The sequence below is a fragment of the Herpailurus yagouaroundi genome, unplaced genomic scaffold (genome assembly GCF_014898765.1).
Source record: "Herpailurus yagouaroundi ecotype Mexico unplaced genomic scaffold, PumYag 190, whole genome shotgun sequence".
Classification (NCBI taxonomy): Eukaryota; Metazoa; Chordata; class Mammalia; order Carnivora; family Felidae; genus Herpailurus; species Herpailurus yagouaroundi.
In genome coordinates, this window is record NW_024412421.1 from 4,107,360 (window position 1) to 4,131,354 (window position 23,995).

The window sequence follows — 23,995 nt, forward strand, 5'->3', positions numbered from 1 at the left end:
ATACACCATAAAATCTACCCCCCCTCTTTTTTTTTGAGAGACAGAAAGAGTCTGCATGCACTTGTGCGAGCAAGGGAGGTGCAAAGGGAGTGGGAGAGAGGGAGAGAGAGACAGAGACAGAGAGAGAGAAAGAGAGAGAATCTAATAAGCCAGGTCCACACTGAGTGCAGAGCCCCACACAGGGCTCCATCTCACGTTCATGAGATCATGACCTGAGCCAAAAGTATGAGTTGGATGCTTAACACACTGAGCCACCTAGGCACCACTAAAATTCACCCTTGTAAAGGTAAATTTTAGGGGTGCCTAGGTGGCTCAGTCAGCTAAATATCTGACTTCCACTCAGGTCATGATCTTGCAGTTTGTGGGTTCGAGCCCCTTGTTGGGATCTGTGCTGACAGCTCAGAACCTGGAGCCTGCTTCAGATTCTATGTCTCCCTCTCTCTCTGCCCCTCCCCCATTCACGCTGGCTCTGTCTCTCTCTCCCTCTCAAAAACAACATTAAAAAACATTTTTTTTGAATTTTTAAATAAAGGTAAATTGTACATTATGTGTTTTTTTAGTACATTCACAAAGTAATTCCAGAACATTTTCATCACTGGCCCCCTCCCCCAAATTCCAATAGTCACTCTCTATGCTCCCCTCCTCCCCACCTCTGACAATCACTAGTGTACCTTCAGTCTCTTTGGAATTGTGTATCAGACATTTTATATAAATGGAATGTCCTCTTTTGTGTCTGGCTTCTTTCATTTAGCATACTTTGGAATGTTGTGGGATGCTTCAGTATTTGTTCCTTTTTATGGGTGAATAATATTCCAGTGTGTGGATATACCAGTGTCCATTCATTCACCACCTGATGGTCATTTGAGTTGTTTCCACTTTTTGGCTATTATGAACAATGCTGCTAGGAACATTTGTGTAACAGTTTTCGGTGAACATGTACTCAGTTCCCTTGGGTATACACTTAGGAGTGGAATTGTTGAATGATATGGTAATTACGTTTAACTTTTTAAGGAACTGCCAGACTGCTTGCCACATATGCTATACCATTTTAAATTTTCAGCAGCAATACATGAGGGTTTCAATTTCTCTCCAACCCTGCCAACACTTCATATGAATCTTAAGTAGCAGTCTTCAAATTGGGTACACGGACCTGGGGATAAGAAGACCTTCCGTGGGGATCATGACTTTGAGCATGATGGATATTCTGAAGACAATTTCAGGCCCTCTGCTTCCGTAAGAGCTCTTTCCCACATATACTTGATCTAGCAGGCTGAGAAAATGCCTATGACCTCCTTCCCCCCTCTTGCTCAATCACCCTATGCACTGCACAAAAGAAGGACCAATTACTCACCACCCAGAATCTCCTTTGATCCAGTGCATCACCCCAGTGTGAAAACTTCAGAATGAGATTAAGGTAAATGGAGAAGTCAGAACAATGCAAAGAATTTCAACAAGAGACACTAAAGGAAACAGAGCCTTATTTCATCCAATTCCCAGCATGGCTCTAAGTATTGTCCATCCTAGGAGAGTGGAATGTTCAACACAGGGATGGACCCTAAAATGTTTGATTACACCATAGCCAGTAATCAACTAAAAATGGATCACAGACCTAAATGAAAGAGCCAAAAGTATAAAACTCTTGGAAGAAAACATAGGAGTAAATATTCACAACCTTGGGTTAGAGAAAGATTTCTTAGATATGGCACTAAAAGCACAAGCATAAAAAAGTTAGGAGTGCCTGGCTGGCTCAGTCAGTAGAGCATATGACTCTTGATCTCAGGGTTGTGAGTTCAAGCCTCACACTGGATGTGGAGTCTACCTAAAAAAAAAAAAAAAGAAAAAAAAATTGATAAGCTGGATTTTATAAAAATTGTAAAATTTGTGAAAAGACACCATTAAAAACATATTTACAAATCTCATCTCTGATAAGGGTGTCTGGGTGGCTCAGTCGGTTAATCCTCTGACTTCGGCTCAGGTCATGATCTCAACATTTATGAGCTCAAGCCCCGCGTTGGGCTATCTGCTGTCAGCACAGAGCCCGTCTTAGATACTCTGTCTCCCTTTCTCTCTTCCCCTCCCCTGTTCTCTCTCAAAAAGAAAAAACATTTAAAAAAATGTTTTAAAGAAACTCTTGCATCTAATAAAGAGCTTACATTTAGTACATACAAGGGGCTCTTACAATTCAATAATAAAGAGAAAAATAACCCAATTTTAAAATGGGCAAAGGGTGCTCGCTTCGGCAGCACATATACTAAAATTGGAACGATACACAGAAGATGAGCATGGCCTCTGCGCAAGGATGACACGCAAATTCGTGAAGCGTTCCTTACTTTTATGAGCACTGGGTGTTGTATGGAAACCAATTTGACAATAAATTTCATATATTAAAAAAAAAGAAAGAAACTAACTACATAAATAAATAAAATGGGCAAAGGATTTGAGTAGACATTTCTTCAAAGAAGATGTACGCACGGCACAAACCACATGAAAAAGTGCTCAACATCATCAGTCATAAGGAAAGTGTAAATCAAAACCACAATGATATCATACCCATAAGGGCCTCTATCAAAAAACAAAACAAAACAGGTGTGCCTGGGTGGCTCAGTCGGTTAGGCATCCGACTTCAGCTCAGGTCATGATCTCACGGTTTTTGGGTTCGAGCCCCGCATCAGGCTCTGTGCTGACAGCTCGGAGCCTGGAGCCTGCTTCAGATTCTGTGTCTCCATCTCTCTCTGCCCCTCACTCACTTGTGCTCTATCAAAAATAAATAAAATATAAAAATTAAAATAAATAATAATAATAAATGTTGGTGAAGGTGTGGAGAAATTGGAACCCTTGTGTACTGTTGGTGGGCATGTAAAATGGTGCGGCCCCTATACAAAACAAAATGGCAGTTCCTCAAAAAATTAAAAATACAATTACCAGGTCATTCAGTAATTCCACTTCTGGGTATACCCCAAAATGAATTGAAAGCAAGGTCTCAAGAGACATTTGTATACCCATGTTCATGGCAGCACAGTTCACACATAAGAGCTAAACCCAAGGGTCCGTCATGGAAGAACGAATAAACAAAATGTGGTATGTCCATACAGTGGAATATTAACCAGCCTTAAAAAGGATGGAGATTCTGACGTGCTACAACAGGGATGAATCTTGAGGACATTATGCTAGATGAAATAAGCCAGACACAAAAGAGCAAATACTATAGGATTCCACTTACATGGGGTGTCTAGAATAGTCAAATATATAGAAAAGGAAAGGAGAACAGTGCTTGCCGGAGGTTAGGAAGAGGGAGAATAGACAGTCGTTGTTTAATGGGCAAGGAGTATTGGTTTAGAAAGATAAAAAAGTTCTGGAGACTGGTTGCACAAGAAGGTGAATATACATAATACCACTGAACTGTACACTCAAAAATGGTTAAGATGGCAAGTTTGTCATGTGTATTTTACCGCAATTTTTTAAAATTCAAGTATAGTTGACATACAATGTTTCACTAGTTTTCAGGTGCACCACATAGTGAATTGTGAGTGACTCAACAAGCCTATACATTATGCTGTGCTCACCACAAGTGCAGCTACCCTCTGTCAACAGACAACACTATTATGGCACCACTGACCGTTGGCTATATTCTGTTTGCTTTTTTAAACCACTGTGAGATAGCACTTCCCATTTAGTAGGACGGGTATAATCAAAAGGACAAGTATGGGTGAGGATGTGAAAAAACTGGAGCCCTCATATATTGCTGGTAGGAATATAGAATGGTACGACCACTTTGGAAAGCAGTTTGGCAGGTTCTTAAAAAAGGTAAACATAAACAGCAATTCAACTCATCCACCCAAGAAAAGTGAAACCTATGTCCACACAAAGACTTGTGTGCGAATGTTCATAGAACCAGTATTCACAATAGCCAAAAGATGAAAACAATTCAAATGTCCATCCCTGGTGAACAGGAAGAAGTAAAAAAAGTCATACATCCATACCATCAAATACTATTCAGTGATAAAAAGGAATTAAGTACTGATATACACCACAAAATGGATGAATCTCAAAAACAGTATGCTAGGGGCGCCTGGGTGGCTCAGTCGGTTGAGCGTCCGACTTCGGCTCAGGTCATGACCTCGCAGCTCGCATTCTGTGTCTGTCTCCCTCAAAAATAAACAAACATTAAAAAAATGTTTGTTTATTCTTGAGGAGGAGAGAGACAGAGTGCGAGTGGGGGAGGGGCAGAGAGAGAGAGGGAGACACGGAATCCGAAGCAGGCTCCAGGCTCTGGGCTGTCAGCACAGAGCCCCACGCGGGGCTCAGACTCAGGAGCTGCGAGATCATGACCTGGGCCGAAGTCGGACGCTCAACCGACTGAGCCACCCAGGCGCCCCTAAATAGACATTAAAAAAAAAACCAGCACACTGAAATGTAAGCCAGTCACAAAAGGCTAACATCTTAATGGTGGAGGAGGTCATTGAGAGGACATGACCACCGGCTGACCTGTGAGCAGATCCCAGCAGCCGGAGGCTCCTTACTCCCTCCCCTATCCTTGGACCATGCCTCCAGCTTGCCATTCACACTCCCAGAGACTGCCCTAAGGACAGAGCCTTGAGATAGCGATGTGGTACTAAGACCATCTGGACGGTACACATTACTGAACGCAGGCAAAATCTCGATATAAACGTTTACGATTTGGTGGGTGGGTGTGGAGATCTACTTGTGCCGTAGCCGCCCAAGGCAAGGTATGTGTTATACCTACCACCTACCAATCTGCAGTGGCTTCCCTCTTTCTTCAGAAACGCTGCTCTCTGTCCTCTGCCGGTTTCAGATTACACCCAGAAGCTCCCAACGAGCTGCCAAACCAACAACTATCGATCCCATTTATATGAAATATCTAGATAATATAAATGCATAGAAACAGAAAGATCACTGGTTGCCTGGGGTACAACGGGAAGCATCTTTCCGGTGTCACAGAAATGCTCTAAAATGGACTATGGTAATGGTATCTGTCAGGATGTCCCTGGAACCACAGTGGAGGGGACGGCCATCTTGCCAGCGCAACCCAAGGGAAAGCCCCAAGCGGCGCGCCAGAACCAATCGAAGGTCAACCAATCACCGAGCGACAGCACGACCAGGCGCGAAAAAGGCCCACCCGGACCTAAACCCGGAACCGCTGCAGCTTAAAAAAAAACCCACCCCACCCCACCCCACCCCACCCAGGCGCGACTTCCCTGACTCCTCTCTGTCCCTGAGCCACAGAACCTCGCCCGAGACCTTAGTTCCCAATAAAGCCTTTGACTGCTAAAATTTTTTAGCTTCTGACTCATCTTTACCCTGCCCGATGCCTGACCTTAACAGTATCATGTAATTCTACAAAAAAATCATTAAAGGGGCGCCTGGGTGGCGCAGTCGGTTAAGCGTCCGACTTCAGCCAGGTCACGATCTCGCGGTCCGTGAGTTTGAGCCCCGCGTCGGGCTCTGAGCTGACAGCTCAGAGCCTGGAGCCTGTTTCGGATTCTGTGTCTCCCTCTCTCTCTGCCCCTCCCCCGTTCATGCTCTGTCTTTCTCTGTCCCAAAAATAAATAAATGTTAAAAAAAAAATTAAAAAAAAAAATCATTAAATTTAAAATGAGTCAATTATGTGGTATGTCAATTATATATACCTCAAGGAACTGTTTTTAAAAAGTAAAGTCAGGGGACACCTGGCTGGCGCAGTTGGGAGAGCACACAACTCTTGATCTTGGGATTGTAAGTTCAAGCCCCATGCTAGGTCGTACAGATTTTATTAACTTAAAAATAAATTCTTTAAAAATAATAAAATAAAATAAAAAGTGAAGTCATTCTTCTGGGTTGGACAGTGAGGCCCAATTTGGCCAGATAGGTGCTCTGCCATATAATTTCCATAACCCAGGTGAAATCTACACCTCCTAGATTTTACTCAAAATAGGATGAAAACATGCATATGAAAACCACAGGATAGGATGATAATGATACCTTTTGCAACTCTTTACAAGTATAATAAAAAAAAATACTCTAGTTGTCAATTTACAAATGTGTAAGGAGGACATAAATTCTTCCACCACAAGCTTGGGAGCAGGGTCACCCCACAAGTCCATGTGTCATGGGAACTGACAAAATAAAACCTCACCCTAGAAGCTAGTGGTCACCCACCCAAATGGAGGAGCTGGGGATTCCAGCGCATTCTCAACACTTAAATAAGCGCAGAATTAGAAAGTCAACACTGAACTGCAGTAGCCTCTTGTCTGCTCTCGCTCTTCCACTATGGCAGAGCCACGACACGAGGCATTTACGTTGTGCAACTGGAGGTAGCCACGTGGCCCTCACTTCACTGCTCCCGGGACTGGGACAAAGCTGGAATACAAAGATGACCAAAAACAAAACAAAACCCATAAATTTCAGTTTGCAGCTTTCAAGATTCAATTCCTTCAAGAGTAATATTTTTTTAAGTGTATATATTTAAGTAATCTCTACACCCAATGGGGGTCTCAACCTCAGGACCCCCAAGATCAAGAGTCACATGTTCCTCCCAATGAGCCAGGCAAGCCCCCTTCTTTCAAGAGTAATATTGACCTTAACTGATAGTGCCCAGACGCTGAACTCCCCAAATAAGACCCAACCTAGCCATACTTGTTCAAATGCCTCTTTCAGACTGAGGGCACAACCATCTGGATCACCCCTGTATGCCCAGCCTAGCCAGTCCTGGCTTCAGGCTCCTCCACACAGGGTGAGCAGATAAGAGCACTGTCCTGCCCTCCTGGGAATAATTTATTAATCAAACATTAAGCAGTCAAGTAGGTTATCACTGAAGCAAAACTACAATTGCGTGGTAACAGGCTGAGAAGCGGAGGCACTTTGGAAATGTCCCAACAGGATAATATATCTGCTCTAAACCTTCACATTAACTCATTTACGGTAGGTTCTGTTATTACCCCATTTGGGGGTAGAGAAATTGGGGGCACAGAGAGGTAAGGTAACTTGCCCAGGGTCACACAGCTCATCAGTGGTCCACCCAGATTCACACGCAGGTCTAACTCTAGAAGCCTGGTGCAATCACCAAATCGGCTGCAAGGGTAAACAGCGCAGGAAAAGCATGAACTGGAGCCAGCCACAGCAGATGAGCAAGTTTTCCCAAGAAGGTAAAGGGAGGCTAGGGGAAGGCTGATCCAGAGAGCTCCGACCTGCTCGTGATGAGGACACGCCAAGGCGGGAAGGCAAGAGGATGGGCAGGGAGGCTATAAAGGTGGCAGGAGAGGTTGCTGTAGCTTCCCGGTTGATTGTAAGGCAATGCGTCCAGCCCACCTGCCCACTTCTCAAGTGGGGAAACTGAGGCCCCCAAGGAGGGGGAACACAGGTTCCCAGGCACCAGCCCGCCTCAGCCTCCCGGAACGCCCCATCCAGGAGATAGTAAGGGGCATAGGGACTGCAGTGAGGTGGCGCGAGGCCTCCCTGCCCTTGGCGGGACACTTACCGAGGCGTACTTCCACAGCTCCCTCAGGACACCTCCCGCGTTCCTCGCCTCCAGCCTCTCCACTCCCACCTGGCCCTGCGCGCCCGCAGCTCCGCCCCCAGTGCTCCCCCCGCCCCCCCCCCCACAGCCCGCCCTGGGCAGCACAGGCGGCCCACAGCGCCCCCTTTAGGCAGGGAGGCGCGGGCCCACGCCCTGCCTTGTAGACTGTTCTTTTCCCCTTACTATTTCTCTTCCCTGTCGCTTGTTGCTGTTCGCTCCCTCCCCCGCCTTCCCTTTGCCTTTCATGTTTTCAATCACAAGTCGCTCTTTCATTCATTCTTGGTTTGTTTGGTTTTTTTAAGTCTGTTTATTTATTTTGAGAGAAAGAGGACGGGGGATAGGGGTAGAGAGAGAAAGAGAGACTTTCCAGCACGCTCCTCACAGTCAGTGCAGAGCCCAACACGGGGCTCCAACCCACGAACCATGAGATCATGACATGAGCCAAAGGCAAGAGTCAGGTGTTGGGCCACGCAGGCACCCCTATTCATTCTTACACTTAACAGTTATGTGTGTGCCAGAAACTGCTCAGAACATTGGGGATAGGGGCACCTGGGTGGCTCGGTCTGAGCACCTGACTCTTGATCTCAGTTTATGTCACGATCCCAGGGTGGTGGGATAGGACTTTGTAATGGGCTCCAGGAGCCTGGTTAAGAGTTTCTCTCCCTTTTCCTCACCCTCCACCTCAAAATAATAATAATAATAATAATAATAATAATAATAATAATAATAATAAAGTAATGCTGGGGATAAGGCAGAGAAGATAGAATTCCTGTGCTCATTAGTTTACATTCTAGTAGATGACAATAAATGAATGGCTTTCCAACTTTGTCACCCCCACCCACAGGTGCAACATGTTTTACATCACTTTCCAGTATACCTACACACTCACACACACACACACACACACACACACACACAGCACCCATAAGACTAACACTGAGGTTTCACAAAGCCATACTTACCTTGTAGATTGGCAGCTCCTAAAAAGACAACCAGAAAGAGCGCCAGAGTGGCTCAGTAGGTTAAATGTCCTTTGGCTCACTCAGGTCATGATCTCACAGTTCATGAATTCAAGCCTCAATCTCTTCCTCTCTCTCTCTCTCTCTCTCTCTGCCCCTCACCCCAAATAAATACATAAACTTAAAAAAAAAACACAATCAGAAAACTTGTGACCAAGCAAAACTAACTTTGTTAGATTTGCTGCAGTAATAGAGAATGCTACCATGACAATCTTAATAGTATGTCAGAATGGGGAGACATGGAAAGGAAATGTATAGGGCTGGGGTCTGGGCTTGAGTAGTTCAAGAAGGTCTTTCAAGACAAGAATTGATTGGGAGTCTGTGAGACCTAACAGGCAAGAAAGATGTTACAAAGCAGGTGGAAAGATTAAATTTTAGAAGGACATTTGTATTTCCTTTAGTTTATTGGCTATCAATGATTGTGTTTAAAAGGCTATAGAATTTCACCTTTAGTAATATAGCTTTAATGAAAAACGCCCTCTTAATTTTAAAGAAATGTTAAATGTCATTTCCTTGATATTTATGGACTAAATAAATTCTAAATTTGAATTATTTTATTTTTTAAAGTTTACTTATTTTGAGAGAGAGAGAGAGAGCGAGCGAGCATGTGAGCATGCAAAAACAGAAGAGGGGCAGAGAGTGAGGGAGAATCCCAAGCAGGCTCTGCACTGTTAGCACAGAGCCTGACACAGGGCTTGAACTCATGAACCTTGAGATCATGACCTGAACTGAAGTCAGATGCTTAACCGACTGAGCCACCCAGGTGCCCTGAATTGTTTTAAAAAACAGGAATTGTTTGGGATTGGGCATATGTCTTGATGTAAATTTTAGCATTAGTGAGCACAGCACAGCAAGGGTCTTAAAGCAAGTTTTAATAAGTATACTGCTGTTTGGTAAGTAACTTGATTTCCCAAATGGACAATCTTGATGGGATTCCTTCCCAATATGAGAGCCCATCCTGCAAACTGTCCAGATAAATAGGTTTGAATGAAGTCCCTAAACCAAACGTTTATTTGTTTATAGCTTTAGCTTACTGAGCACAGCATCATTTTTGCTGTGTTCTACAGGTCAAAGCAACAGGAAAGAGCACCCAGACTCAAGGAAAGGGGAACAGACCCCACCTCTTAAGGATTGTCAAAGAATGTGACCATCTTAAATCCTACACATTTTAAGGGCGTCTAGCTGGCTCAGTGGGTAGAGCATGTGACTCTTGATCTTGGGGCTGTGAGTTCGAGCCCCATGTCGGGTATAGAGATTACTTAAAAAATGAAATATATTTTTAAAAACTCCTCCACATTTGGATTACTTGGAAAAATAAGGAGTTACTTTTTTGGAAAGAAAGAAGAGGGATATAGGAGAGGCAGGCCACATGGATTGGCTGACCTTTGCCAAGTAAACTTTCCTTCTGGCATGGAAACCTAAAAATAACTTCTCTTGCATTCTCTGGTGCCAACCTTGGGTCTCAAGATTGGGTCCAGTATCACCAAACACATTTTCCTTTTCTGCAAACCACATCATAACATGAATTAGGCTGGGATTCCTTGGGTCTATGACTATATTGACTTCCAAAAAGTCATTTTCCCCCATGTTTTTGTCTCTGAAAAGGTGTTTTGGTTACCTGTTTTGGCTAGGGAATGGGGAATATTGGAAAGTGACCAGCATGCAAAGCAAAATGGACACATGCGTAGTGATCAGTTTTTTCTAAAGATTGGGTATTGAGTGAGCCATCTGTAACCACCTATAATATCATAACCAGAAAAAAAAATAAGCCTTAAAAAAAAAGGTTAACATAAAAGCAATTCTTTCTGTCTTTACAAAATCAGCAGAGAATGAAGAGCAGCCTGACTTGAATAAGCCAAAGAAGATTTGAAGAGCAAAACCGGAAAGAAAGGTGAGATTTTGATTTGGAATTTTGCATGGGAAGTATTCTTCAGTTCATCTACTTGGTCTGAAAGCCTCAGAGTAGCTATTTTTCATCCCATACTGTTTGCTTCTAGGGGAATCTGAGAATCCTTAGATGGTAGTCCAATTGTCAAAGGGTAATGAAAGCGTAACAAAACGTGGTAGATAAAGTGGAATATTATTCAGCCTTCAAAGGAAAGGAAATTCTGACGCATGCTACAACATGGATAAACCTTGAGGACAAGATGCTAAGTGAAATCAGTCATTCACCAAAGGGCAAATACTATTTGATTCCACTGACTATTTGATTCCACTGACATGAGGTACTTAGCGTCAAAATCATGGAGACAGAACATAGAATGGTGGTCACCAGGGACTGGGGAGAGGGGGAATTAGTGTTTAATCGGTACAGTTTTAGTTTTGCAAGATGAAAAGTGTTCTGAAGATAGACGGTGCTGATGGTTACAACAGTGTGGATGTACTTAATGCACCAGAATTGTACACTTAAAAATAGTTAAAATAAAAAGTTAAAATAGTATATTTTGTTATGTTTATTTTACTATAATAAAAAACACATTTAAAAAGGCAATAAAGGGGGCACCGAGGTGGCTCTGTTAGTTAAGCGTCTGACTTCAGCTCAGGTCATGATCTCATGGTTAGTGAATTCATGTCCCGCATCTGGCTCTATGTTGACAGCACAGAGCCTGCTTCAGATCCTATGTAATCCCCTCCCCTGCACTCTCTCACTCTCTCTCTCTCTCTCTCTCTCTCTCTCTCTCTCTCTCCCTCAAAAATAAATAAACATTTTTTAGAGGGAATAAAGGGGCACCTGGGTGACTCAGTCAGTCAAGTGTCTGACTCTTGATCTCAGCTCAGGTCATGTCTCAGTTTGTGAGTTTGATCCCCACATTGGGCTCTGCACTGACAGCACAGAACCTGCTTGGGATTCTCTCTCTCCCTCTCTCTCTGCCCCTTCCCCATTTGCACTCTCTCTCCCTTTCTTCCTCCCTCTGTCTCAAAAATAAATAAATATTTTTTAAAAGGCAATAAAACCCTTAAAATGAATTCACCTTCCTTGCTTTTGTGTCAGGGTAAGAATCTAACCTATGTTTATAGGAAATAGTCTCCAGAACAACCTTTTCAAACATCTGCAGCTAGACCCCTTTGGGCATCCTGTGCAGTTTGGGATCTTTTAGGTCATCTTCAGGGTTGTGAAAATTAACAAAGGGAAATCTCACTAAAATAAAGCCAGGAGGCCAGAAGGGGGAGCTCTCATGCCATACCGCAAGAGGTCAATCACAGGAAGAACCGTCAATTCACAGGAAGAATCATCAGTTACAGGCCCCAGCAAGGAAAAGATGGGATTTCTACAAGAAATCCACCATCTCAGCAACTCAGCCAATGAGAAAGCATCATTACCTGAAATCTTGCTTTTCTCAATGGACTTTTCTTCAAAACAATCCTTGCCAGCTTCCTCCTTATTCTCCATAAAAATATCATTTCTCAGGGTGCTGGGTGGCTCAGTCGGTAAGTGTCCAGCGTCAGCTCAGGTCATGATCTCATGGCTTGTGGGTGCTGACAGCTCGGAGCCTGGAGCCTGCTTCGGATTCTGTGTCTCCCTCTCTCTCTGCCCCTCCCCTGCTCATGCTCTGTCTGTCTCTTTCTCTCTCTCAAAAAGAAACATTAAAAAATTTTAAAAAGAAAATAACATTTCTCTCCTTTGTTTGTTGGACTAGCTTATGGTTTTTGCCATAGCTTGCCTATCCAGAATTGCAATTTTCTGCTATTCCCGAATAAACCCACCTTTCCTGGTAAAATTGTTTTAAGGATGTTACTTGATGTCTTAAGTGGGATCCAGAGAGAATGTGCGTGTGCCTGCCTACATACATACACACACACACACACACACACACACACACCCCCAACAATTCAAGGTTGGTGAGACTCACAGAGCCCACTGAGCTCACTGCTTTCTTGCTGACCCTAGAGTTTGAGGATAAATCTCTCCTGAATTTCTAACTCCGCTCCCTATGCATTTTGAGTTCCTGGCCTTTATTTGGGATCTGTTTGAAGTCTTTGTCCTTTTCCGAGAGTACTCATTTGGCCATTAGTCTGACTCCTTTTTGGAACTATACTGTTCCTATCAGAACTATGCTAGCCTTTGCCCTGATTCCTTTTGGAATTGAACTATTCCAATTGGAACCGTTTAGGAATTTTTCTTTTTACTCTAGGGAGTAAATCTCTAAGAGAAACCTGACTGGCTCAGTCAGTAGAGCATGTGACTCTTGATCTGAGGGTTGTGAGTTTGAGCCCCAAGTTGGATGTAGAGATCACTTAAAAATAAAATCTTTAGGGGCGCCTGGGTGGCGCAGTCGGTTAAGCGTCCGACTTCAGCCAGGTCACGATCTCGCGGTCCGGGAGTTCGAGCCCCGCGTCAGGCTCTGGGCTGATGGCTCAGAGCCTGGAGCCTGTTTCCGATTCTGTGTCTCCCTCTTTCTCTGCCCCTCGCCCGTTCATGCTCTGTCTCTCTCTGTCCCAAAAATAAATAAACGTTGAAAAAAAATAAAAAAAATAAAATCTTTAGGTGTGCCTGGGTGGGTCACATCTGGGTTGGACATCTGACTCTCGGCTTAGCCTCAGGTCGTGATCTCGCCATTCATGGGTTGGAGCCCCACATTGGGCTCTGTGTTGACACTGTGGAGCTTGCTTGGGATTCTCTCTCTGAGCCTCCTTTGCTGGCTCTCGTGCGTTCTCTCTCTCTTTCTCTCTCAAAATAAATAAATAAACTTTAAAAATAAAATAAAATAAAATAAAATAAAAATCTTTGAGAGGTGCCCGAGGTGGCTCAGTGGGTTAAGCATCTGTCTCTTGATTTTGGTTCAGGTCATGATCTCACAGTTCATGGGATTGAGCCCCGTTTTGGGCTCTGTGCTGACAATGTGGAGCCTGCTTGGGATTCTCCCTCTTCCTCTCTCTCTGCCCCTCCCATGCTCACTCTTTCTCTCTCTCAAGAATAAATTAATAAAAATTTTAATGTAAAAAAAAAATAAAATAAAACATTTAAAAAAAAAAGGAAGAAACCTCTAAGAAATGGGATTCCAGTCATCAAAATGCTTTGAGGCACCCCCACCCCCTGGGACTACAGCCAGTTTTATATTTAAAAACTGTGGTCCCTTGGGGTACCTGGCTGGCTCAGTTGGGAGAGTATGCAATTCTTGATCTCAGGGTCATGAGTTCAAGCTGCACATTGGGTGTGGAGGTTACCTTAAAATAAGTAAACTTTAGGGGCACCTGGTTGGTTCAGTCAGTTGTGTCTGACTCTTGATTTCAGCTCAGGTCATGACCTCAAGCTTTCATTAGTTTGAGCCTTGCATCAATACTCTGCATTACCAGCACAGAGCCTGCTTGGGATACTCTCTCTGCCCCTCACTTGCTCACGGTGTCTCTGTCTCTTTAGAATAAATAATAAATAGGGGTGTCTGGGTGGCGCAGTCAGGTAAGCTTCTGACTCTTGATCTTGGCTCAGGTCATGATCTCATGGTTTGTGAGTTCAAGCCCTGCATGTGGTTCTGTGCTGTTGGTGCAGAGCCTGCTTGGGATTCTGTCTCTTCTCTCTCTGCCCCTCCCCTGCTAGTGCTTTCTCTCTCCCTCTCTCTCTCTCTCTCTCTCTCAAGATAAATAAATAAACTTAAAAAAATAAATAATAAAAATAAATAAAACTTTAAAAGCATAAATAAATAATAAACTTTTAAAAAGTAAATAATCAACATATAAGTAAACTTAAAATAAACATAAACTTAAAATAAATATAAATAAATAAATAAATAAATAAATAAATAAATAAATAAATAAAAACTGGTCCCTTCTCATACACATTTCTAACTAAATCGACTGACTTAACCAAAAGGAAATTCAAACACCAATGGCCATTATAGGGAAATTTCAATCTCTCCAAACTTACGCTTGTCAAAACTGAATTGGACAGCCATGACTTTAAAGTCGTCAAAGCTGAATGGGAAGGCTATTTGGATTTTGAAGCTTCCAAATGTTATCTTGAATCTAAAATTGTCCCTCTGTAAAATACAATTTCTAGACTAACTGAGGCAAACAAACCATTAGAAAAAGACAAAAAGGCTTCTGAGGGACAAAACAAACCCCACATTTCTTATGTTCCCTGGACTAAAGCTGGATTGTGAGCCACAGAGTTTCCTAAAGTGAATGAGGACCCCCGTAGGTTCGCTGAAGAATTTAACATATTTACTCAGACTTACCAACCTGGTTTCTCAGATTTATATCACTTAGCCCACATGCCTGTTGGTGAGAGCCAGGCCAAACATTGGATGAAACTTGCCCATGGGAACATGCTAACAGGATTTAGAAAAACAAACCCTTAAGTTTTGGCAAAATACTAAAAACACATGCTGAAAACCTCCACTGAGCAGTTGTAGTAGCTTTTTCTAAGCCTGTTGATAGGAACAAAATTCAGGCTTGCATGCACAAACATCTGATGAACCTGTTTATGACTATTACACTTGACTTCAGATTGTTTTCAAAGAAAATTCTGGTCTTCATTTAGTTGTTGAATCCACTTGGGTACACTTTGTCTCCATATTTATGAATGGGCTGAACTAAGAAATTTCCCTTATAGTAAAAGGACAAGCATGAAATGGGAAACTGTATCTATTCCAGATTGAGTTAATAATTTGGCAAACCACCTCACCTGCATGCTAGAAGAGTCACCTAAAAGACCACTAAAATTCTTAGTTTTCAACTCTGGCAAATGGAGGCCCCTAAACAGAACCAAAAACCTCCTGGTCTCTGCTGTTGCTGCAAAGAGCCAGAACATTGGGAAGAAGATTGTTACCAATTTAAGGAACCTGTAGCCCTATAGTCAGCCTTCCCAATGGCCTCCTAATTTCCAGTGATGGGGATCTTCCCAATCCTCCCTCTTGTTCAACATAGAGAACAAACTCTCAGATTAGGAATGAATCTTTCTCTGTCCTTACTGACACCAGAGCTACAGTCAGGCTTAACCCCACTGCTATAAAGCAGGCCCTGCCTCAGAGTACTAAAATTGAGTTCAAATGGGGGGGGGGGGGGTGTCTCTAGTAAACCTCAACAGGTTCCTATTTCTGAGCCTGTTCCTTTTCCTTTAGGTGCCTTAAGATACACACCCTATTATGGGGCGTCTCGGTGGCTTAGTCAGTTATGCATCCGGCTCTTGGTTTAGACCCAGGTCATGATCTCCTGCTTCATGAGATGGAGCCCTGCATCCAGTTGTGCTCTGACGTGCAGAACCCACTTGGGACTCTCCCCCTCCCTCTCTCTCTGTCCCTCTCTCCCACTTGAATGCTCTCTTTCTCTCTCTCAAAATGAAAAAACTTAAAAAAAAAAAAAAAGATACCCACCCCTTTCTTCTTAGTTCCCCTGCTCCTATTCATCGACTAGGCAGAGGTTTCTTAGAAAAATATCATGCTGGGGGCGCCTGGGTGGCGCAGTCGGTTAAGCGTCCGACTTCAGCCAGGTCACGATCTCGCAGTCCGTGAGTTCGAGCCCCGCGTCAGGCTCTGGGCTGATGGCTCAGAGCCTGGAGCCTGTTTCCGATTCTGTGTCTCCCTCTCTCTCTGCCCAACCCCCTTTCATGCTCTGTCTCTCTCTGTCCCAAAAATAAATAAAAACGTTGAAAAAAAAAATATCATGCTGGAATTTCTTTCTCCCAAAAGGGGGAAATAATTCTAGAATTTGACAATAGTAATCAAAATTGCCAACTAGGTAAATTAAAGAACGCTTCCACATCTTTTATGTGCTCCATCTCTGACAGAACTATGCTCAAGCAGAGGACGCTAATCATTTGTCCTTATTGGATAAGCTACCATCCTGTTTATGGGCAAAATCTTCAAATAATATTGGCAGAATCCACAGATCTCCCATAGATCACTCAAAACCTCTCCCCAGAATTAGTCAATACTCTATAAATACAGAAGCCCTTCAAGGCATCAAGTCCATAATAGAGGATTACAAGAATCTGGCTCTCATTATCCCCTGCAGTCATCCCTGTAATACCCCTATTTTACCCATGAGAAAACCCAGTGACTGAGGATGAAAATTTTGTCCAGGATTTCTGAGTAATAAATAACATTGTTATCCCTTGGCACCTCATTGTTCCTAACCCCCATGTGCTACTGACGTCCATTCCCACTGAAAGCAACTTTTTGCTGTAATTGATCAACACAGGGAATTTTTTAGTATTCCAGTTGGTAAGTATAGTCAATACTCTTTCGCTTTCACCTGGGAAGAACAGCAATACATCTGCACAGTAATGTCTCAAGGTTTCAGAGTCCTTACTTTTCACAAATCTTCAAGGTGATTTGCATGATATGAAGTTTTCTGCAGGCTCCATTTTGTACAATGTACAGACTGCTTCTCTGCTCCACTTACAAACCTCTTTACGGAAAGACCACATCCACCTGTTAAGCTTTTGGCCTTAAAAAAGACATAAAGTCTCTAGGGGCGCCTGGGTGGCTCAGTCGGTTAAGCATCTGACTTCAGCTCAGGTCATGGTCTCACGGTTCGTGTGTTCGAGCCCCGCTTCGGGCTCTGTGCTGACAGCTCAGAGCCTGGAGCCTGCTTCAGATTCTGTCTCCCTCTCTGTCTGTCTCTCTCTCTCTCAAAAATAAATAATAAACATTGAGAATAAGATATGGTATGAAAATGGTAAACATTGTGCTGGGTATCTGTTGCACTGCCCTTTGAAGTCCTTGAGGTTACACCCTTACCTTTGGCTATTTCACTCAATAGACTGCTACACGCCTTTATTCAGGTTTGTACCACAGATGTTTATAGTGATAGTTGATATCCTTTTGGGGTAGCTCATGATGTTTCCAGCCAAAATTCTGCTCTCGAGGAAACCAGTAGCCAAACCTCTGTTGTGGTCAGCAAGGGAGGTTTTCCCAAATGATAATTTGAAAAAATTGACAGAAGATGCTCAACGATTGGCCCCAGAAAGCAAAAAATAACATTGGAAATCTAATAAATCTTAGTGCAACAAAAAAGAAAACTCTGGGAGCACCTGGGTGTCTCAGTCGGTTAAGCATCTGACAGGTCATGATCTCATGGTCACGAGTTCACGCCCGGTATCAGGCTCTGCCCTATAAGTGCGGAGCCTGGCTGGGATTCTTTTTCTCTGTCTTCTACCCAACCCCCTCTCTAAATAAAAAATAAACATATAAAAAAACAATTTAAAAAATAGAGAGAACTCTGATTTGGCCAATCTAGCCCTTCCAGAAATTCTAAAATTCCTATTACTTACTGCTGTATGTGAATTAAACCACTAGTTTACTGACAAAATGACAGCATCATGAGCCAATATTGGTGGAAAAAATACTAATAAGGCTGAAAAAAGCACCTACCTCTCTTCTCCTACCTGTCCAAAGCTCAATCCAAGGAAACCTGTTCAATCTGCACCCAGACACTTTGAACTGCCAATGGCCCATTCGAGGTTTGGAGAATCAATTTCCTCCCGTCTCGTGGATATAAACATGTTTCAGTCATGGTTTGTATGTTTTCTCACTGGTCTAAAGCTTTCATCTGTAAATGGGCCACTGGTTCTTCTATGGCTAAAGTTCTGTTAAAAAAGCTATCCTTGGGGTCCCTGGGTAGTTCAATTGGTTACGTGACCAACTCTTTATTTCAGCTCAGGTGATGATCTCGCAGTTCTGTGAGTTCAAGCCCTGAGTCGGGCTCTATGCTGACAGTGTGGAGTCTGCTTGGGATTCCCTCTCCCTCTCTCTGCCCCTCCCCTGCATGTGCACTCTCTTTTTCTCAAAATACATAAACTTAAGAAAAAAAGACTATCCTTACCTGGAGAACCCTTGTGGCACTCCACAGTGATCAGGGAACCTTTACCCGTCGGGAGCTTCAACGAACCTGTGCTGTTCAGCCAGTTTTACAACACTTTCATAGTGCATGCCACCCTTAATCCTCAAGTTTACTTGAATGCACTAATGGCACCATTAAGATTCAATTGGTAACATAACATTTGTAGAAATCATCCAAATACTTTGGCCAAAAGCATTGCTGTTGGTCCTTCTAAATCTCAGATCCACTTTTTTGGGAACTCACGGAGTCTCATCCTTTGAGACAGTCACAGGACATCCAATGCCCTGCCTCCTTTGACCCACAGTTGATAAAAGATATACTTCAATAGTGTAAACGCCTAATCGCTTCTGTTAAAAATAACCATGTTGGGGCGCCTGGCTCGCTCAGTCAGTACAGCATGTGACTTTTGATCTCAGGATCATGAGTTCAAGCCCCATATTGGGGCGAGGAGCCTACTTAAATCACACACACACACACACGCACACACACAACACAAAACCATGCTTTGGTAGAGCAGTCTTTTTACAGTGTGCCCTCAGTAGATCTTAAAGCATCACACGGTGCAACCTGAAGATTTTATCTGTTAGAAAAGACACCTCCTGGGGGGCCTGAGTGGTTCAATCAAGTAAAAGCGTCTGACTTCAGCTCAGGTCATGATCTCAGGGTTCGTGCATTGGAGCCCTACATCAGGCTCTGTGCTGACAGCTCAGATTCAGATTCTGTTTCTTTCTCTCTACCCTTCCCCCACTCACTCTCTGTCTCTGTCTCTCAAAATATGAAAACGTTAAAAAAAATTTTCTTTTAAACACACCCCCCAAAAAATAAATAAATAAATAAATAAATAAATAAATAAATAAACACACCCCCAGAAGACTCCTCAACCTCACTAGAAAGGCCCCATCAGGTTCTACTAACCAATCTTGTGTCACCAAATTCCAGCAAATAGACTCTTGGAATTGCATGACACATTTAAAGAAAGCACCAATTCCTGACCAGACCTGCACACCAACTAGTGACCAGAAAGTAAAGATTTCCCAGAACTGTGGGCAGCTGGGTGGCTCTGTCCGTTAAGCATCTGACTTCAGCTCAGGTCATGATTTCATGGTTTGTGAGTTTGAGCCCTGCATCAGGTTCCTCACCAGAACCTGCTTAGGATTCTCTCTCCCTCTCCCTCTCTCCCCAACTTGCATGCATGCATGCTGTCTCTCTTCCTCTCTCTCTCTCAAGATAAATAAATAAACTTAAAAAAAAAAAAAGATTGGGGCACCTGGGTGGCTCAGTCCATTAAGCTTCCGACTTCAGCTTGAGTCATGACCTCATGGTTCGTGAGTTCAAGCCCTGTGTCGGGCTCTGTGCTGACAGCTCAGAGCCTGGATTCGGCTTTGGATTCTGTGTCTCCCTCTCCCTCTGCCCCTCCCCTGCTCACACTCTGCCTCTCTCTCTCTCTCAAAAATAAAGTTAACATTAAAAAAAAAAAAGATTTCCCAGAATTAAAAACATTTGGGGATACCTGGGTGGCTCAGTTGGTTAGGCATTCAACTTCAGCTCAAGTCGTGATCTCACAGTTTGTGGGTTCGAGCCCCATGTCAGGCTCCGTGCTGACAGCTCAGAGCCTAGAGCCTGCTTCTGATTCTGTGTCTCCCTCTGTCTCTCTGCCCCTCCACCACTCACACTCTGCCTCTCTCTCTCTCTCTCTCTCAAAAATAAATAAACATCAAAAAAATTTTTTAAAAATTTGATGATGGGGCACCTAGCTGGCTCAGTCAGTGGAGTGTGTGACTCTTGATCTTGGGGTTCTCAGTTCAAGCCCCACGTTGGGTATACAAGTTATTTGAAACAATAAAATCTTAAAAAAAAAAAAAAAAGGCATCTGATGAGAGGACATCTAATAAGCCAGTTTTCCCAAAATTCCAGACCAGGCCAGTTAGAAGGTTCAGGATTCAGGGGCACCTGAGCGGCTCAGTCAGTTAAGCATCCAACTTCTGCTCAGGTCATGATCTCACGGTTTGTGAGTTCAAGCCCCTCGTCAGGCTCTGGGCTGACAGCTCAGAGCCTGGAGCCCACTTCAGATTCTGTGTCTCCCTCTGTGCCCCTCTGTTGCTTGCACTCTCTCTCATTGTCTCACAAATAAATAAACATTAAAAAAATTTAAAAAAAAAACAAAAAAAGAAGGTTCAGGATTCAAAGAAGCTTATCTTTTCCATCTGGGCTATTACCTAATTCAGGGTTCTTATGCAAATTCCTGATTTCTGTATTTATAACTTTACAGACTGTGTAATTGATAACACATCTGGTTCCAAACAGTTATTTTGAGATAACAATACTGTTAAAAGGTCTTTGAAGTTTTGATGTTTTGCACAAAGTTCATCAGCTATTGCTCATGTTGATACCTGCACTGTATCTTCCCAAAGACACTCACTTGATTCTTTCCTGTGCTTTTACATGGCTGCTTTATACAGGGACTTCCAGGAGACATAGATGATTCCGGGTTTGCCTCCATAGGGAGAACTTTTCTCCTCTAAGTCAGAACAAGTGCCAATAAATATTTTCAATTGGCTACTTTCAAACCCTGGGTCCTGGCTTAGAACCATCATACAGTTTGGAATTGTCACTTTTAATTCTGTACTTACTGCTGTTAAACCTTTGTAAAAACAATATACCCAGGTCGCCTGGGTGACTCAGTCACTTGAGTGTCCAGCTTTGGCTCAGGTCACAATCTCACAGTTTGTGGGTTCAAGAGCCACATTAGGCTTTGCGCTGACAGTGAGGATCCTGCTTCAGATTCTGTCTCCCTCTCTCTCTCTGCCCCTCTACCACTCATTCATTCCCCCTCCCTCTTTCTCTCTTTCTCTCTCTCTGTCTCTCAAAAATAAACAAACGTTTTTTTAGGGGCGCCTGGGTGGCTCAGTCAGTGTCCGACTTCAGCTCAGGTCATGATCTCAGGGTTAGGGAGTTCGAGCCCCATGTCAGTCTCTGTACTAACAGCTCATGGCCTGGAGCCTGCTTCGAATTCTGTGTTTCCGTCTCTCTCTGCCCCTTCCCTACCTGAAGTCCCTCTCTCTCTCTCTCTCTCTCTCTCTCTCTCAAAAATTAATTAACATTTAAAAATTTTTTTTTAATTTTGTTTAAAAACCCTGCACCCAAGAAGACTATCTCCAATGCTAATGATCTTGATAAATATGGATAGTAGATGGCAAGTGCCTGAGAGTTCCTCTTCCTACCCCTCCTTATTGCACTAATGTGACCTCAGTAGGTTTCTAATCTGTACTATTTCCTTCCAGCATGGGACATGACACTCAAGAAACGTCCCTCCTGGGGACAAAAAGCCTGTAGATTAAGAAAACCTGACTCTTGATCGTTCATGTTTTCCCAGAAAGATCTTGATCAAAAGGAGGAAATGTAAAAATTAATAAAGGGATCCATCACTAAAATAAAGTCAGGAGGCCAGAAGGGGGACCTATACCACTCAGAGTCGATTGTAGGAAAGAATGGTCAATTATAACCCCCAACAGAAAAAAGATGTACATTACATCTCCTACAGGAAATCCACTACCCCAGCAACTCAGCCAATGAAAAACCATCATTACCCTGAAATCTTGGTTTTCTCCAATTTTGGTTTTCACTCAAAACAACCCCTCCAAACTTCCTCCTTCTCCATGAAATAACTTTCCTTTGTTTACTAGCCTAGTTTGTGGTTTTTGCTGTGTTTCGTTTGTCCTAAATTGCAATTCTCTGCTATTCCCAAATAAATCCATTTTTTGCTGGTAAAATAACTGACCATTTTATTTTTTAAGACAAGGGGCTTTCCTGATGTAACTTTTCTATCCAAGTTTTGCAGCCAAGCACCTAACCAACATATGAACCAACTGATAAAGATCTAGTCGGTGGAGCATGTGACTCTACACTTTGGGGTTGTAAGTTCAAGCCCCACATTGGATGTAGAGATCACTTAAAAATAAAATCTTAAAGGGGCACCTGATAAATGTCCGACTTCAGCTCAGGTCACGATCTCACCTGGGTTCATGGGTTCGAGCCCCGCATTGGGCTCTGTGCTGACAGCTGGGAGCCTGAAGCCTGCCTCGGATTCTGTGTCTCCCTCACTCTCTGCCCTCACCCACTCGCACTCTGTCTCTCTCTCCCTCTCTCTCTCTCTCTCTCTCTCTCTCAAAAATAAATAAACATTAAAAATTTCTTTTGACAATAAAATAAAATCTTTAAAAAATACTGATCTAGATCTAGAAGCCCTGGACTATATGTTCCTAGAACTATTTCAAATTCATCTGTAAGGATTTTTTTCTTTTTATAATTTTAACCTTTTATTCCTCAAGCACTCTGAATACAAGGGAATCTATATGCTTTTCATGTGAGTTTTTTAATTATTATCTTTAATTACAGTAAAATTATAGTAATTATAAGTAGAATATCTTTAATTATAGTAAAATATGTATTATTATACATATACATAATGTAAAATGTACCACATTTTTTAAAGTGTAGAGTTCTGGCCAATAAGTCCATTCACACTGTTGTACAACTTTCACCACCGCCCAGAACACTTTTCTTCTTATAAAGCTGAAAGCTTATACCCATTAAACACTAAGTTCTGATTCCCCCCCCCCCCATCCCTGCAGGCTCTGAAAACCACCATTGTACTTTCTATCTGTATGAATTTGATACTCTGAGTATTTCATATAAGTGGAATCATATAGTATTATCTTTTTGTGACTGGCTAATTTCACTTAGCATAATATCTTTAAGATTCATCCATATTGTAGCATGTGTCAGAATTTTCTTTCTTCAGGCTGAATAATATTCAAACTGTGTTACAGACTGAATATTTGTGCTGCCTTTGCCCTGGCCACTTCATATGTGAAGCCCTAACCCCCACTGTAGCTGTATTTGGAGATGTGGCATTTAAGAAGGTAATTGAGTTAAATGAGATCATAAGGGTAAGGCCCTGGTCCTACAGGAAGAGATATCAGACAGCCCACCCTGTCTCTCTCCTAGCCCCCACCCACCCATCTTCCCTCCATTGCCTGGGGTGTGCGCACACACACACACACACACACACACACCAAGGAAAGGCCACATGAAAACATAGCGATAAGGCAAACTGCCTACAAACCAGGAAGAAAGTTCTCACCATGAATGAAATTGTCTGGAGCATGAGAGCAGAGTAATCAGACCTATATGCATTCTCTTTACTATGAACTTTCTTTTACAGACTCCCAATAAAAAGTGATGAGAGGAGGGGCACCTGGGTGGCTCAGTAGAGTGTCTGATTCTTGATTTCTGCTCAGCTCATGATCTCATGGTCTGTTGGATGGAGCTCTGTGCTTGGCTCTGTGCCATCAGCGCAGAGCCTGCTCAGAGCATGTGAGCTCTCTCTCTCTCTCTCAAAATAAATAAATAAACATTTTTAAAAAGTGATAAAGAGGGGCGCCTGGGTGGCGCAGTCGGTTGGGCGTCCGACTTCAGCCAGGTCACGATCTCGCGGTCCGTGAGTTCGAGCCCCGCGTCGGGCTCTGGGCTGATGGCTCAGAGCCTGGAGCCTGCTTCTGATTCTGTGTCTCCCTCTCTCTCTGCCCCTCCCCCGTTCATGCTCTGTCTCTCTCTGTCTCAAAAATAAATAAACGTTGGAAAAAAAATTAAAAAAAAAAAGTGATAAAGAGATAGCAGTCAC

General features: G+C 43.0%; 1 protein-coding gene and 1 non-coding gene across 8 annotated transcripts in view; one reads left to right on the forward strand and one right to left on the reverse strand.

Moving 5' to 3' along the window:
• LOC121045266 (nuclear receptor coactivator 5-like) overlaps positions 1-23,995 on the reverse strand; it is an 86,701-nt gene that overhangs the window by 48,538 nt on the left and 14,168 nt on the right. Inside the window, exon 1 of one of the 7 annotated variants that reach the window (XM_040497970.1) lies at positions 4,752-5,172. The exons of 4 other annotated variants lie outside the window; for them this stretch is intronic. The gene's annotated coding sequence lies outside the window, so the exon portion shown is untranslated. Of the gene's footprint in view, positions 1-1,351; positions 1,473-4,751; positions 5,173-23,995 lie in introns of those variants that run through there. 2 more of the 7 variants (XM_040497973.1, XM_040497971.1) reach the window with 2 other exon arrangements.
• On the forward strand, positions 2,228-2,334 carry LOC121010067 (U6 spliceosomal RNA). Its single transcript, XR_005780989.1, has one exon. It is a non-coding gene; the product is annotated as a U6 spliceosomal RNA (small nuclear RNA).